This window comes from Corvus cornix, chromosome 6, assembly GCF_000738735.6.
Source record: "Corvus cornix cornix isolate S_Up_H32 chromosome 6, ASM73873v5, whole genome shotgun sequence".
In the NCBI taxonomy this organism is placed as follows: domain Eukaryota; kingdom Metazoa; phylum Chordata; class Aves; order Passeriformes; family Corvidae; genus Corvus; species Corvus cornix.
The window spans coordinates 27448781-27462554 of NC_046336.1; the positions used below are offsets into that span (position 1 = coordinate 27448781).

At 43.5% G+C, this 13774-nt stretch overlaps 1 protein-coding gene across 6 annotated transcripts in view; it reads left to right on the top strand.

Moving 5' to 3' along the window:
- The window catches only part of WAPL (WAPL cohesin release factor), a 137932-nt gene that overhangs the window by 61587 nt on the left and 62571 nt on the right, over positions 1 to 13774 (top strand). For 3 of the 6 annotated variants that reach the window (XM_039553724.1, XM_039553727.1, XM_039553726.1), the window contains exon 1: positions 11134 to 11412. The exons of 1 other annotated variant lie outside the window; for it this stretch is intronic. The gene's annotated coding sequence lies outside the window, so the exon portion shown is untranslated. Of the gene's footprint in view, positions 1 to 10511; positions 10600 to 11133; positions 11413 to 11796; positions 12132 to 13774 lie in introns of those variants that run through there. 2 more of the 6 variants (XM_019286556.1, XM_010400843.3) reach the window with 2 other exon arrangements.

Here is a 13774-nt window from a genome sequence, read left to right on the forward strand (position 1 = left end):
CTTCCAAGACTCCTAACCCCTGAATGTTAGAGCTTGCTATTAACTAGTGGCAAAACAAAGGCAATCCATGCACCTCCTGATTGCTACTAATTCCTTATATCCTCTCCCTTGGAATACTGCAAGAACAATGTCTAGCCATGCACACTTATTCTATTGATATGAACAACCCAGTGAGTGCTGAGACTTGTGTTTTCTATCCATGCACTCCAGCCATCCTAACCTATAGCATCAGTGTTACACAGAATGAGGTATTATGTGGGCTCAGGTTTAGGCTCTTAATATTATAGAGAGCTGAAGTTAAAGTACATTAATGTATAGGTATTAGTGTGTGTGTATATATATATAATGTCATTTTGAAAAGTATATGAATCACTGGGCACCTACTAGCATATGGAGTGTATCAGAAAATTATAAAATAGTCCTAGTGAGAAGGGACCTCAGGAGGTCTCTCATCGAAGCTCCTGCTCAAAGCAGGGTCAGCTCTAAGGTCAGACCAGATTGTTCAGGGCTTTATCCAGGTAGGTTTGGAAACCTTCAAGAATCAGAACTGCACAGTCTCTCTGGGCACCTTGTTTTCCCTGCCTGCCTGAAAAGGTTTTTCTGTACCTGCAGTTGGAATTTCTCCTGTTATTACAATTAAGTTAATATTGTAAAACAAGCATGTTGGATTGTGGTTCAGGAGTAAAGTCAGATGCAGAGCACAATGGTGAGAATATACATGGGCCACAAGGGAAATGCTGCTGATGGGAACAGAGGCCAATGTCTGTCAAATCTATTCTAGTCAGGATCCAGGGCCCCTACTCATGGTACTTAATTGCACATGGAGCCCATTGTCTGTAACTCAGCCAGAGTAGAGGCTGCTACAGAAACAGTGCTGTAGCACCAAAAGTACCCTGAAGTAAAAAGTATCTGTAAAAGTTGTACTTTATTAAATTTCCATACCTTGTTTTCCTGAGGAGTTTGACACATTTTTCTCCCCTGCAATCTAGGCATGATTCGTGTCTCTGTCTGCTGCTCATATCTTTGTAGAGCAGCAATACCAGCATGAAATTGATGTGATCTTCTTTCATTGCTGCCCAAAAGGTTCTGAATAGCAACCCTGGAACAGAGTGGGCTTGTTGACTTCATTCTGCAGCTGCATGAAAAATCTGCCTCTAAGCCTGCAGCTTCAAGAAGACAGCACAGCATCTGTTCACATAAAAGATAGCTTTGAGCTTGTCTTTTTTAAATAATGAGAAATGTAAACTACTGGGTTTGAATGGAAACTTGGAAACAGGTTACTTGGCTTCCCTCATTTGCCAAGGAAAGCTTTCCACTTATCTTTGACAAAGGACTGGATGGATTTTCTTCAATTTCATTTAAATATTTTTGTTCTACATGTGGAGAAATTAACATCTAATTTACTAGAAGCTTCAATCCTTGTATAATGATTATATTTTGTGAATCTCTGTTTAGCCAAGGTACAAATTCTGATTTTTATGGGATGGTTCTTTCTATATGTACCTTTTTATATGCATTTGCTTGTCACCATGATAGCTTCCTATCAGTTTGTCAACACTATGCACTTCACAGAAGTCGTGGTTAACCCAGGGCCTGAATGCAGAGTGCCAGGTAGTGACATCTGGGCATCTGATTTCCATAGGATCATGCATAGTTCTGCTCTGATAAAGTTTAATGCATCATGTTTAAAAAAAAAACAAAACAACACATTATTTGAGCGGATCTTGAAGTTGCAACATACTGCAATTTCTCTAGTATCTACCTATTCTAATTATGTACGCAGGTTTGTAAACCCATTATTATGGACATGTTTGTAAAATCAATATTGAACTATTGCTTAGCAGATTTATAGCCTGACTTCTAAAAATGTTTCTACATTTCCTTTAGAAATTGTTGTCTTTATAGTCCAGCTTAGAAGTTTTGTTATTGAGTACTGGGAAAAGCATTTAATTGGCAAATATTCTACCATAAAACCAAGTTGCCTTGCTCCTATCTCTCTGCTTTCCAGTAACCTATAACAGTATTCCTGCCTGTGCAAATCTGGCTGATGTGTTCTGTCAGAAGCGATTTTTCAACTTAAACTTTGGTACTCAAAGGAAAAAAAAAAATTTCTGTGCTTTCTTTGTTCTGAGATGCCTGGGTTGATACTTTGAGAGTTGTGCTGATTTGGGTGGTGGGTGTTCATTGCCAGGTGGCCTCACCACTCCATAACAGAGCATTTTTGTAGTCTTGGGACAGTTTGCACTGGAGGCTGTCAGACTTACCCAAAATAGACTTTTGGACAGGAAGCTTCAGTTCCTCAAAGGAAGAATTTGCAGGACAAAGAGGTAAAAACTTCATGGTTTGTTCAGCCATATCTGAAAGTACCTCAGTGTTAGAGATGAAACTAAGATGATTCTAAGCCTGCCAGAGGTAGTAAGGGCAAATTTTCCTAATGCAGTGGGGATGGCTAGAGCTCTACCAGTCATGTTTATTGCCAGCTGTTTGGCAAGACTGTGGTTTGGAAACCTTGCAGAGGTTATTTCCATGTCAATTGCATAAGGAGTCCCTCAGTCCCAGATTGTCTCAAACAGCAGTGTTCATGTCCATACACTGAACTAGTTTACACAACGGAGCCCAATGTAGATAGGGAGATGAGTCTGGTGCCCAGAGCTGTAATACTGTTTTTCCTTGTTGTGTTGCTTCTGCTTGTCCCAGCTGGCACCTGAGGTGTCTGAGTGTACATCATGCATATTGCATCCATTTTCTGTGGGTAAAGCCTTGCATCATGTGAGGTTTTATTGGAATTCTGGTCCCAAAACTGTCACTTAGGGAATTTATTGGTACTTATTCTCTTAAACTGCTGGTTGAAGTTATAGTCAGAACTATCTGTATGACCTGCTAGACTAACACAGCTGTGGCAGACCAGTTCAGCACTACAAACATCAAGGAGGTGTCAGAAGAAAAGCCGTGAGCTCAGTCAGTTGTGCTACTGAGGAGACTTTCATTTTTTGGAATCTGTGCTAAAAGGAATGGACCTGAAAGCATATGGAGAGGTATTAAATTATTTACTTTTTGACTATAGTTATATTAATGAAATACTAAGAGTAAAATTGGAAATATGGCCCAGTGTACTCCAGCAAGACAAAAATGCACTGGCCTATCTTAATCTACTGCTGCCATTAGCAAAATATGACTTGACAATACCTTCAGAGTGATAAAAATGCAGTTTCAAGTAGTTATTAATCAGAGTCAAAATCCAGTTTTGAAAAATAAATACACTGTTTCATTAACTCTAACACCCAGTTGTAGCGTGGTTCATAGCCTGAGCTGCCAAAAATTTATTAGTGATCCTAAGGGCAGGTGCATAAATTAATGCTGCTGCGTGTTCAAGAAACGTTTAGTAACTTATTTACCAGTAGGTGTCACTGGAGTCCAGCAGAGAGCTATTACTGCTTTAAAACATATTTTCTGCTTAATCGAACCTTTATTTCATAGAGGAACATTCAATATTTGTACATGCTGACGTACATTCAATAAAAATGAAGAACTGTGATCAATGCTTTTTCAGCTGTTTTTTCCTATCTTAGCCTCTTAAAACTGTTGGTGGATAATTCAATGGTTTGAGAAAGATTTCTGATTTTTTTTTCTCTCTGCAGCATGCCTGAATCTGGTCCAAGCTGATAATGACCAAAGTTACTATTTTATACAAAGATGACACCACTTAACAGTGCCTGTATGATTACTCAGCCCTTGCCCAATCCTGCATTTGGTGGTGGGGAAAAAATGGAAAATCACGCCAAAAGACCTAAATACTACTTTTTTTCTCTCTTTTTTTGGGACCTGTGTTGAAAATTAGAGTCTGGGAACTGAATGGGACAGGAGGGACTTGTCAGCCACAAAACGGCTCTCTGCAAGACTGAGAAAGCATTTAAGGAGCAAACTTTCCTATACCGTGCATTAGAAGACACAGCACTGTGCTGCTGAAGACTTCTTAGGATTGAGCTGAAGTAGATTATGGAATGATTTTTTCCTTTTGAATGAACTGTAGTTCTTGTCTGCTGTCTGTTTGCTTGACAGCTGATCAGCAAAGGTATTTTGATTGAGATGAGCTTTCAAGTATGCCTAAATATCTGAAAGGCACAAAAAAGCAGCAAGTAGACACTGGCATGTTGTTCAAGCCACTTGGTCATGCACTAAAAGATAAGAGGGGAATTATGTTTTGTTTTCCCCCAGACATGGTACAAGCTTATTCATTATGAAAACCACTGTGGAGACGTTTTTGAGTCAGTCAAAGCATCTTAGTTTGAGCCTAAACTCTTGCATCAATAAGTCCTCCAATTTCTTTCAAATGTTTACCAAAAAAAACAAAAAAAGACTGTGCTGCACAATAAACATTTATCTCAAAATTTCAAGGTCACATATCCAACAGAGTATAGCATAAGGAGGCTGCCTGCAGGCCAGTGTATTATTAAAATAATAATGTGGTTTTGGACTGTAAATGCACTGCCTGCTCTGTTGCCCTTACATGTGGCTGATCCAGTAATGAGTCATTTCCATGACATGTCTAAAGAACCAGTCAATGCACAGATGTTTTTAGCCTTTTTTTTATCATTAGCTACTTTTCTGAGTGTACTCTGCTGCCACTCATTAACAGGCTCTCTATCATGCTGTGGTGTGATCTTTGCTCATTGCATGGGCCATGGTTGTATCGTATGCAGGGAACCTGAAGTGTGAACAGGTTTGCAAAACTGGCACAGTGTAAGGCCCTGGATGTAGCAGGGTCTTGTGCAACAGGCATTGCAGCTTTCTTCGTGGTGCTGCATTGTAATCTGAGTAAAGGTGAAAGTAATTTGTTCAGGGCTGTATTCTGGCAGGAAACTAATGAAGTTACTAACTGATATTTTGTTGCCTCCTACATTCCCATGAGGAAATCTTCATTTAATTTTTTTTTCAATTTTCATTTTATCAGCTTAATTTGCTAGCTAGTACATTAATTCTGTCATGATGTTCAGGGACACGTCCATCCAGACCTCATTAGGTGCACGAGTTTTAATTCTCTGTGGATTTTCTTTTCCAATTGTAGTTGATGTTGCTGTCCTTGGTAGCATTGCTCACAATCCTCAATGGCCACACATCCTGGTTCTAGTGCACCAACAGATTTGTCGATGCGATATTGCTGGGGTTTAATGGTTTGTAACTGCTGTAGAAGTGCTTCGTTACTGGCCTCTTTCTAAAAAGTAGAAGCAAGTACTTGGAAAATACAAAGGTGAAAACAAAACTTTCCTAAATTAAAACTCAAAAGGTAATTTTACAGCATCTGCACATGAGAGCCATATGCAGACCCAATTATCAAAACTAAGAGAACAAAGGCAGACAAAGTGTTGGTCATATACCTGCCCTTTATAAAAGATGAAGGAAGAAAAGTAGCAAAATAAGGAACAGAAATGGCTGCTCCCTATTGCTGGAGGAGGAATAGAATAGGACAATGACAGTTGCACCAATGTGCTTGTTATAAGAACCAATTTCTTGTTGCGTTCCCATGTTTTCTTGCCCCAACAAGCACTGTGTTGGTGCACTTTGGTAGCTTTCCTTAAGGGCTGTTGCTACAAAGATGTGAAACAGTAATATCTTAAAAGTAGACCAAAAAAATTCAGGAAGAAGGAAAGGTTGGTATTCAATCTGGTTGTCCTACAAGGCTGCAAGAGATCTCAGGTATTTGAGAGGGACAGCACCCTTTTATTCCTTATAAAACAATGGGAACTTGCTTTGCTCAAAGGACAGAGGAACCTAGACTTTCTGTGTGGATTTTAAAGTGAGGCTGCATCCTTACTACAAATGCCTTTGTTTTGGTTGTTTTTTTCCTGAATCATGTTGGCACATCATAAAATCTTCAGTGGGAAACAACACAGGTGGTTACTTTCTCAGCAGAGCTTGCTGAGAATATACTGCATAGCAGAATAAAGTTCTGACCTTGATTATATCAAGGTGAAAGCTACTTTGTGCTTTCTCACTAGTGTTTCACCACAGGTTTTTCCAGTAGACTTACAGACTGATCACCTAGGGAAAAAAGCTGCACAGAAAACCACTGAGAATTAGCCGTAGGTGAATGACTGCTGTTGGTTCGTCGAGTAAAACAAGTCTTTCCAGAGGCTCTGACATTACAGGGACGATGCTGCCACTCACACGATTGCAACAGATGGGTGTGCAGGCCAGCGAGAAGGTGGAGTAGCACAACTTTTTCTGCTGTCTGGGTCTGATTCAGTAATGCCATGATCCAGGGAATTTGTTTTTTTAAATCGTGGAGAACTGGCCCTTTGCTGCACACATATAAGCATTCCTTTGTTCTGTCCAGCAGAGCTCATTTCAACCTTCCAGTTACTAAACTTAATGCCTTGGCTTGACCTCCACATATGAGGAGGCAGCTACTGAAAATTATTATCCAAAGCTGTATAAAGATTCCCTGTTTGAGTGCCTTTCAGTCCTTCTTCTCAGGGTTCAGCGTCAGAAATTAGCAGTACATTATCCATTGGAAATACCTCACTAAGAAAAGCTGTATTCCTGACAGAAATCATACTTTGCTGTACACTGGGTTGCAGATCTCTCGTCTTTCCTGTCCCTGTGCATTCTGCTTTAGTGTTTGCTTTGTTGGGTTTGTATGGCAAGGTTTTGGTAGCAGGGGTGGCTTCTGTGAAAAGCTGCCAGAAGCTTCCCTTGTGTCCGATACAGCCAATTCCAGTTGACTGCAAGATGGACCCACCACTGGCCAAGGCTGAGTCCAACAGTGTTGGTGGTAGCACCTCTGGGATAACAGGTTTAAGAAAGGGAAGAAGAGTGCCCAAATGCAGCCGGAGAGAGGAGTAAGAATATGGGAAAGGTGGGCAGAAGTAAAGAAAATTGGTAACAAAGTTAAGCCTGCAAAGAGGGAGGGTGCAGAGAAGGTGTTTTAAGATTTTAGTTTCTTTAGTTTAGTTTAAGTTTTTAGTTTAAGATTTAAGATTTCTCATTATCCTACTCTGACTTGGTTTGGTAATAAATTTAACTAATCTTCCCAAGTAAATTCTGTTTTGCCTGTGACAGTAATTGGTGAGAGATCTCTTCCTGCACTTTTCTCAACCCATGAGCCTTTGTCCCCTGCCCAGCTGAGGAGAGCAGTGACAGAGTGGCTTTGGTGAGCACCTAGAATCCACCACCTCTGTGCTGAGCAGCTGCTGCAGCTCTCAGTACAACCCTGCTGTTCTTGCCCAGTCCTGTGTGGCTGCTGGGGGTGGTGTTGCTGCCCTTCCTGCAGCATGTTAACAGCCATACTAAAGTCTAAGTCACTGCTTTTGGAGAAGTTGACTAAAATATGGTAATTAGTTACTTCATGTGTCTCTCTACCCTCCCCTCACCTTTGCTGTGCAAATAGCAAAGAGGAAATTCTCACCCCAGTGAATCAAAATGGCAAAGGCCTGTGTGCTCTCACCCGTGTGTGCCTGTCACATTTGAAGGACAGCAACAGGAGCAGGGTGACATTTTGAAAAGAAAAGCAAAAAGCACCAATATGTTTAGCATTGTAAGGGGTGCTAATTGGGACATGAAAGCACTGCAGCAGCTGTGAGTGCAGCAGGACATCCTCTTCACCCCCCATCCGTTCCCACCTGGACAAGAGGCAAGGAAGGAAATACCATAGGAAGTTCAGAACTTGGAAGGCAAACAGTGACTAGGCTAAGATGCAGAGGAACAGGGAAGAGGCAGAGGAGAAGACAAGAAGTGAACTGAGAGACTTTCACAGTTGTGAGGAGAGCTGTCTGGGCATGAGGAGTAATGGGGAGAGCCTTCCTGTGAGCTACTGTTTCCTTCTTGGGTAGTGCTTCACAGGGAAACAGGGCAGTGGATTATGATCTTATTCCCTTTTTGTGGGAAAAGGACTGGAGCAAGGGTGTTATATATATTATACTGTTAATTCATGTACCTGACATAAAGGATACCTACTGTCCTTTTAATACCTGTACCCTCAAGCTGATATTACCGTCAAATGCTGTGTTTTGTCCATGAGGCAGCACTGAGAAACCTTCCTGACAGCTTCTGGAAGGATATGACTGTCTTCATCAGCCCCAAGTGTATCTGCTGCATGGGAAACCTTGTTTTCCTACTGCATTGCCTCCCTTTTCTTTTGGAAGAAACGGAAACAATTTAAACATTTTAATGTTTTTGAAAGGCTCTGTACTAGGCTGCAGCTCATTTGGAAAATTCTGTTGTTCCCCCCACACAGGTCCTGGCACAGAACCTCAGAATGAGAACTGAGAGGGTTCTAGAGTGTATTAAGATTAAATGAATCCAAGTAACTGTTCCGTCCCTCCTATGTGTTCCTTCTGCTATTATGCTTTTATCTCTTTTATCTGTACAGTTGATGTATTTGAGCTGTGTTTTTCAGGGCTTTCTGACTTTATTATAAATAGCAAAGTTGATGGTTTCTCCTGGGGGGTGTGGGGGGTGGGCAGTAATGGGAAGCTGTAGGATTCACTTTGGCTTTCTCAAAAAACTTTTAAGGTAGAAAACCTAAAAAGTTTGAAGATGGCTGCTTATCTCCCACTGCTGTTCTCATGGAGACAAATGCCAAACTGGAGTGTTTCATGGATTGCTTTTTTTGTGAAAGGATTTGTGTGGTTGGTGTTTTGTTTCTGGGGGGGTTTTTTGTGTGAAGGGAGATTGCAACTATCAGTAATATAATTTCAAAAAGCATAAAATGCCTATTAAATGCCACTCTCTGAGAATTAAACATACCTACTGCCAAACACAGATGGGATTTGTCTTTTATTTGCTCTGCCATGGTACTTGCATATTTGATGTGAGCCAGATGAAAATGGAAATAGCAAAGCTTAACATGTTAATCACCAAGCTTACTAAGATACAGGGTGTCAAATTTTCAAAGTATCTGAAGTATGTTGGGGCAGTAGAACTGGCACATCTCTGATGTTCTTGAACACAACGAGGTTTGTTTTTCCGTCATCATCCTAGTAAAAGGCTTCACTTACAGACTTCTGCTGGTACCCAAGATAGAACAGGCAGCACACAAATGAGTTTAATTTATCCTCTGGTAGTCATGGGAAATTCCCTCATGACCATGGATCTGCAGTGGTTTGGATTACTCTGTGTGGGGTTTCTGCAAAGACTGGAAATACTGCTGGATATATGAAGCTAGCCCAGGGGTATAAGGTGTGTAAAAGCTTTCAAATGACATCCACTTACTATCATTAGACTGTAAAATTCTCTACATTACTGTATAAGTGACTTAGGTAGCCCAGGCTTTACACTGGAAACATTTAATTTTAACTCTTCTAACTGCATATCAAAATAGAAACTATTTCCTAATGTTTTCTTGATGTCACTTCCTTACTCTGGCCATATTCTTAACTTTTTCTGTTTCTCAGGACAAACTTTTATGTTGTAAAGAACTTCTCTGAGCCTCAGTGTTTTGAGCTCTCACAGTAGTGTTTTCCTCTTTGTGTAACAGATCAGTTAGTCACCAAATAAGACCATGCAAACTCAAACAGGTTTAGATATCCATTTTACTCTTAGACTTTAAATGAGCTAATTAGTAGCTCTGATCAAGAATACTCCCAGGAGAACAATATTCTCACTTTTTATAGTCAAATTATGAATTTTAAAGTTTGTCACCTGTTTTTTGGTGGCCCTTCAATAACTGAGTCAGTTAGTGAGATACAGATGAGCTTGTAAACTTTGTCTGAAACACAGCACAAACCTCAACCATATTCCAAATGAAGCTTGTACTTCTCATTGCAAGGCCCAGTTGTTTTTATCTCCGCTTTCTCCAGCAGCACCAGTTGTATACTGGCTTTAGAGAGCACGTTCACAGCATGTTTGTGCTTCAGAAGTAATGCCTGAAAGCTCCAACACATCAGTAAGGATCAGGGAAAGGCCAGATTTACTCCCAGGATCGCTAAACAAAACCATAGCCTTGATTCTTCTTGCTGAAAGGCAGTGATTTTGCATTGGGTAAAGTAAATATAAAATTAAGAAAAAACCTAGAGGTCCTGAGACAGCTCTAACCTCTTCTGTGCGGTGAAATCAACCTTTTAGATTTTGTCTTTAGTTCTGTTGTTCTGCATTTGGGACTTGTACTGTAAAGCCTCAAATGACAGCTTGAGTATGAGCACGTGTTGCGAAGCCATTTTAGATACCAAGGGTGTAGTTTCATTTGACTTTTCTCAGATCCTCACTCCTCTGAAAAATGACCAAACTACATCTGTATGAGGTTGTTTTTAAATGCTTTTCTGGTCATGCATCCTTAATTTTCTATTCTACAAGGATTTTATTAAATACTGCCTACAGAATGTAAAATGTTGGATTTGGTGACTGTTTGATGCCCATATGTATTTGCTGCGTGACACAATCTTTGTGGAGCGTTTTTTTAATCTGCACAGTGTGTATCATTAATTAAAGCCTCAAAGGTGTGCATAAATCTAACGCATGTGGGTGGATGTAACAGCTTGTGGAAGTGGGAGCATGTGAAAGCCACAATTTCACAGCGTGCACCGAGTGCGTTCCGCGGGCCCTCTCTGCAGAGCATGTTTCCTCCCTGGAGCGGATGTGAAGGCCGGGCACTGTGCACCCACTGTGAGTACCAGCCAAGCGCGGCCGTGAGCGCAAGGGGCTCGCGTGCCCTGGACGAGGCACCGCAAACTTTTAATGGAGTCCACGCAGGGCTGCTTCAGTGCCTGCTGCCTTCCCGAACTCCCGGGCAGGGTTCTGACCTTCCCCGGCAGCAGCCGGGCCGAGACCCTTCGACGTGCCCGGGGACCCACCTGGGCCCGAGCGCCGTCGGGGTGGGGCCGGTCGGGACTGCCCGCGGCGGGCCCCGCTGGCCACGCCTTCAGAGCCTCCGCGCGGGCCCGGGCGGAGGCGGCCGCAGGGAGGCGGCGGGTCCCGCCAGGCCGGGCTCCCCGTCCCGTCCCGGCTGGGGGCGCCTCGCCGCGGGGACCCACCCGCCGGCTCCGGGGGCCGTGCCGGGGCCCACCAGGGCCCGCGCCGCGGCGCAAACTACAACTCCCGCCGGGCACCGCGCGGACGGGCGCAGGCGCGGAGGCGGCGCGGGCGGCTGAGCGAGGCGCGCGGGGATTGGCCGCGGCGGCGGCGGGCGGGGCGCGCGCGGTGACGGCAGGAAGGAGCGGGGGCAAATGGCGGAGAGATGGTCCCGGGGCCCGTCCCGAGCGCGGCGATAATCCCGGCGCGGAGGAAGCGGCGCCGGAGGAGGCGGCGCCGGGGTCCCTGACGCCCGCGACACTCCGGGAGGGTCCCGCTGCCGGAGAGGCGGAGGCGTCCCGCCGGCTAAGCGCCTTTCGCAGGCGGCGCATCGGCGGCCCGAACCCGCGGCCGGAGCCACATCGGCCGGGCCCACGCCCGGCACCCGCCGCCACCGCTGACGCCGAGGTGGGTGCCGGGTAAGGGGGCGGCGGGGGCTCTGCGGGCCGCGGAGCGGGCCCCGCACCCCGCGGGCAGGAGCCGCCGCGGCCACCGGCGCTGTCCCGCCTGGAGGGGCGTGTGGGGCCGCCGCCCCCGGCCCGCCGCGAAGTTGTGGGGCGGGAGTTCGCTCGGGGGTGAAGTGCGGGCTGGGGCGGGGGGGATGCGGCTCCGCGGGCTGCGTCGCCCGGCCGGGCCGCGGCTGCCCCGGGCACTTGTGTAATGTGGGCCGGTGGTGCGGCGGGGCGGGGGAGGCGGCCGGGCGGGAAGGGAAATGACATCAGGGAGCGGTGGGGTGACCCGGTTCCGCTCGCACCCCCCCGCCGCAGGGGGAGGGAGAAAAAAAGAAACTGTCACCGTGGGATTTCATCAGCTCCTTCTGCCTCCGTGCATTTAACCTATTTTTCTTGTCTTTGATTATGTAAGAGGAGCGGTGTAGAGAGGAGCGATGAGTAGGGGTGGCTGATGGGATTCCTGGGGAATTACCGGGTTTTTTGTCTCCAGCTGATCCGCCGAGTTAGCGCTGGGAAATGCGGGAGACCTGTGTTTCGGGTTTTTACTTGTATGTACATTGCTTGCACTGCTCCAAATGGTGCAGCACAATGCAGGAGAGGGAGGCAGGGAGTGGAAACAGAGTGAAACTGACCAAGTGTTTTACTTCCCTCTGAGTGAAAAATCAAGAGGAAATTGTAAGTAAAGAGTAAAAATCTTGTTCTGTCCATGCTCTCATGTAAGGAGGCATCTCTTTATGTCTTTAAATTTAATCTCAATCTAAGATACAAGTTTATAGCATGGCATATTTGTATTTTCCTTATACTGGTCTTTTAACCTATGCACATCATACTGAGTATTAATTTGGGTTTTGATATTTTGATTTAAAACTTCTAATGAGATGGTCTTAATTTTAAAATTTATAAATAGGAAAATGGGGTTCTACTTTCTGAAAATGAACTCCTCTTGACTGCAGGAATCTTCTCTTTGGGACTACAAACCATAATTTAAATCTGTCGTTATCTTTACATAGGCTGGAAATGTGGTGTCAAAAATACTTGGAGAACTTCTTATAATGCTTATTATAAGTTATATTTATTTGAGTCTTGAGGATTTAGGGGAGGAAAATGTGCTGGGGTGAGTGAGGTAGTTTTTTCTTTCCTGTAAATTTTATAGAAACAACATGAGATATTAATAAATATTTTACTTTAGCTTCTATCCCTCAAAAACTCGGCCTTTCTGGTCTAAAATATTTTGGTTACTATTACAAATATTTACAAGCATCAGCAAAGTAAAACTGGTAATTTAGATTTAGTTTGCTGTTTGCTTTCTAAAGTATGTGTAGATAAAAAATAGAAAATTTGAGCTACCTACAGGGGAGGAAAAAAGAAGTTTGGCAGTGATGTGTGTGGGGAAAAGAGGAGATGGGGTTAAAGAGCGCTGTCTGCTAGGAGCAGCCAGGAGCCCTCTGCATAGTGGGCTTTTGCAGCAGAGTTCTGCTCTGTAGCTAAGCACTTGCCTTTACCTTCCTTTGGCTGGACTGCTGGGGAGAAGAGCCTTTCCCAAAGTGGGTGGTCTGTCACTCTTCTGCATTGCATTACCATCTACCTGGTAAACTTCTAAAGTTCAAATTTGATCATTTTAATTCACTTAAAATTTTCTTCATGGATTTTCTCCCCATGAATTGCTTAGTTTGTATGATAAATGAAGGTTGGTCTGGTCTAATAGAGGGAGACTATTATTAGTGAGACAGTCTTGCTAGAATGAAGTGATAGAGGGACATTTCTGGAAAGCGGTCCGGCAATTTTGGCAGAAGCAAGACTGGCACTTCAGGTTGAGAGACTGTGACTCTTGAGATGAAAACTAAAATAGGGAAGACAGTATACCACATATTCAGGGGAATAATAATAAAAACAGTTGCATTGAACAAATAGGTCATGAAAAGTTCAATAAAAATTGTTTTAACTGCCATTTTTCATATACTTTATATAAAGTTAGTTAACACTTTAAAAGTTAGATTTATTTGGTTCTTTAGCTTAAATAACTCTTTGTCTTTTTAAACACACTTTTTTCCAGGATGGAGAGGAATTTAAGAGAGAAAGATGGGCTTGATTAGATTCAGGCTGACTGTAAGGAATTGCAATTTCCTATCTGTGTTTGGGCCAAAAAGAGAGAAACAGTGGTTCACAAAACAGATATGAGGGTTTGGGGTTTATGTTGTCATTTGTCTGGTAGTTGAAGTATGTGTTTTGGGTAAAAGACCCCCAGGTGGCCTGTCTTCCTTCTTGGTTTAAACAAAAGTAGAAGACACATGCAAGGAGCTCTTAAATGTGTTCCTGTT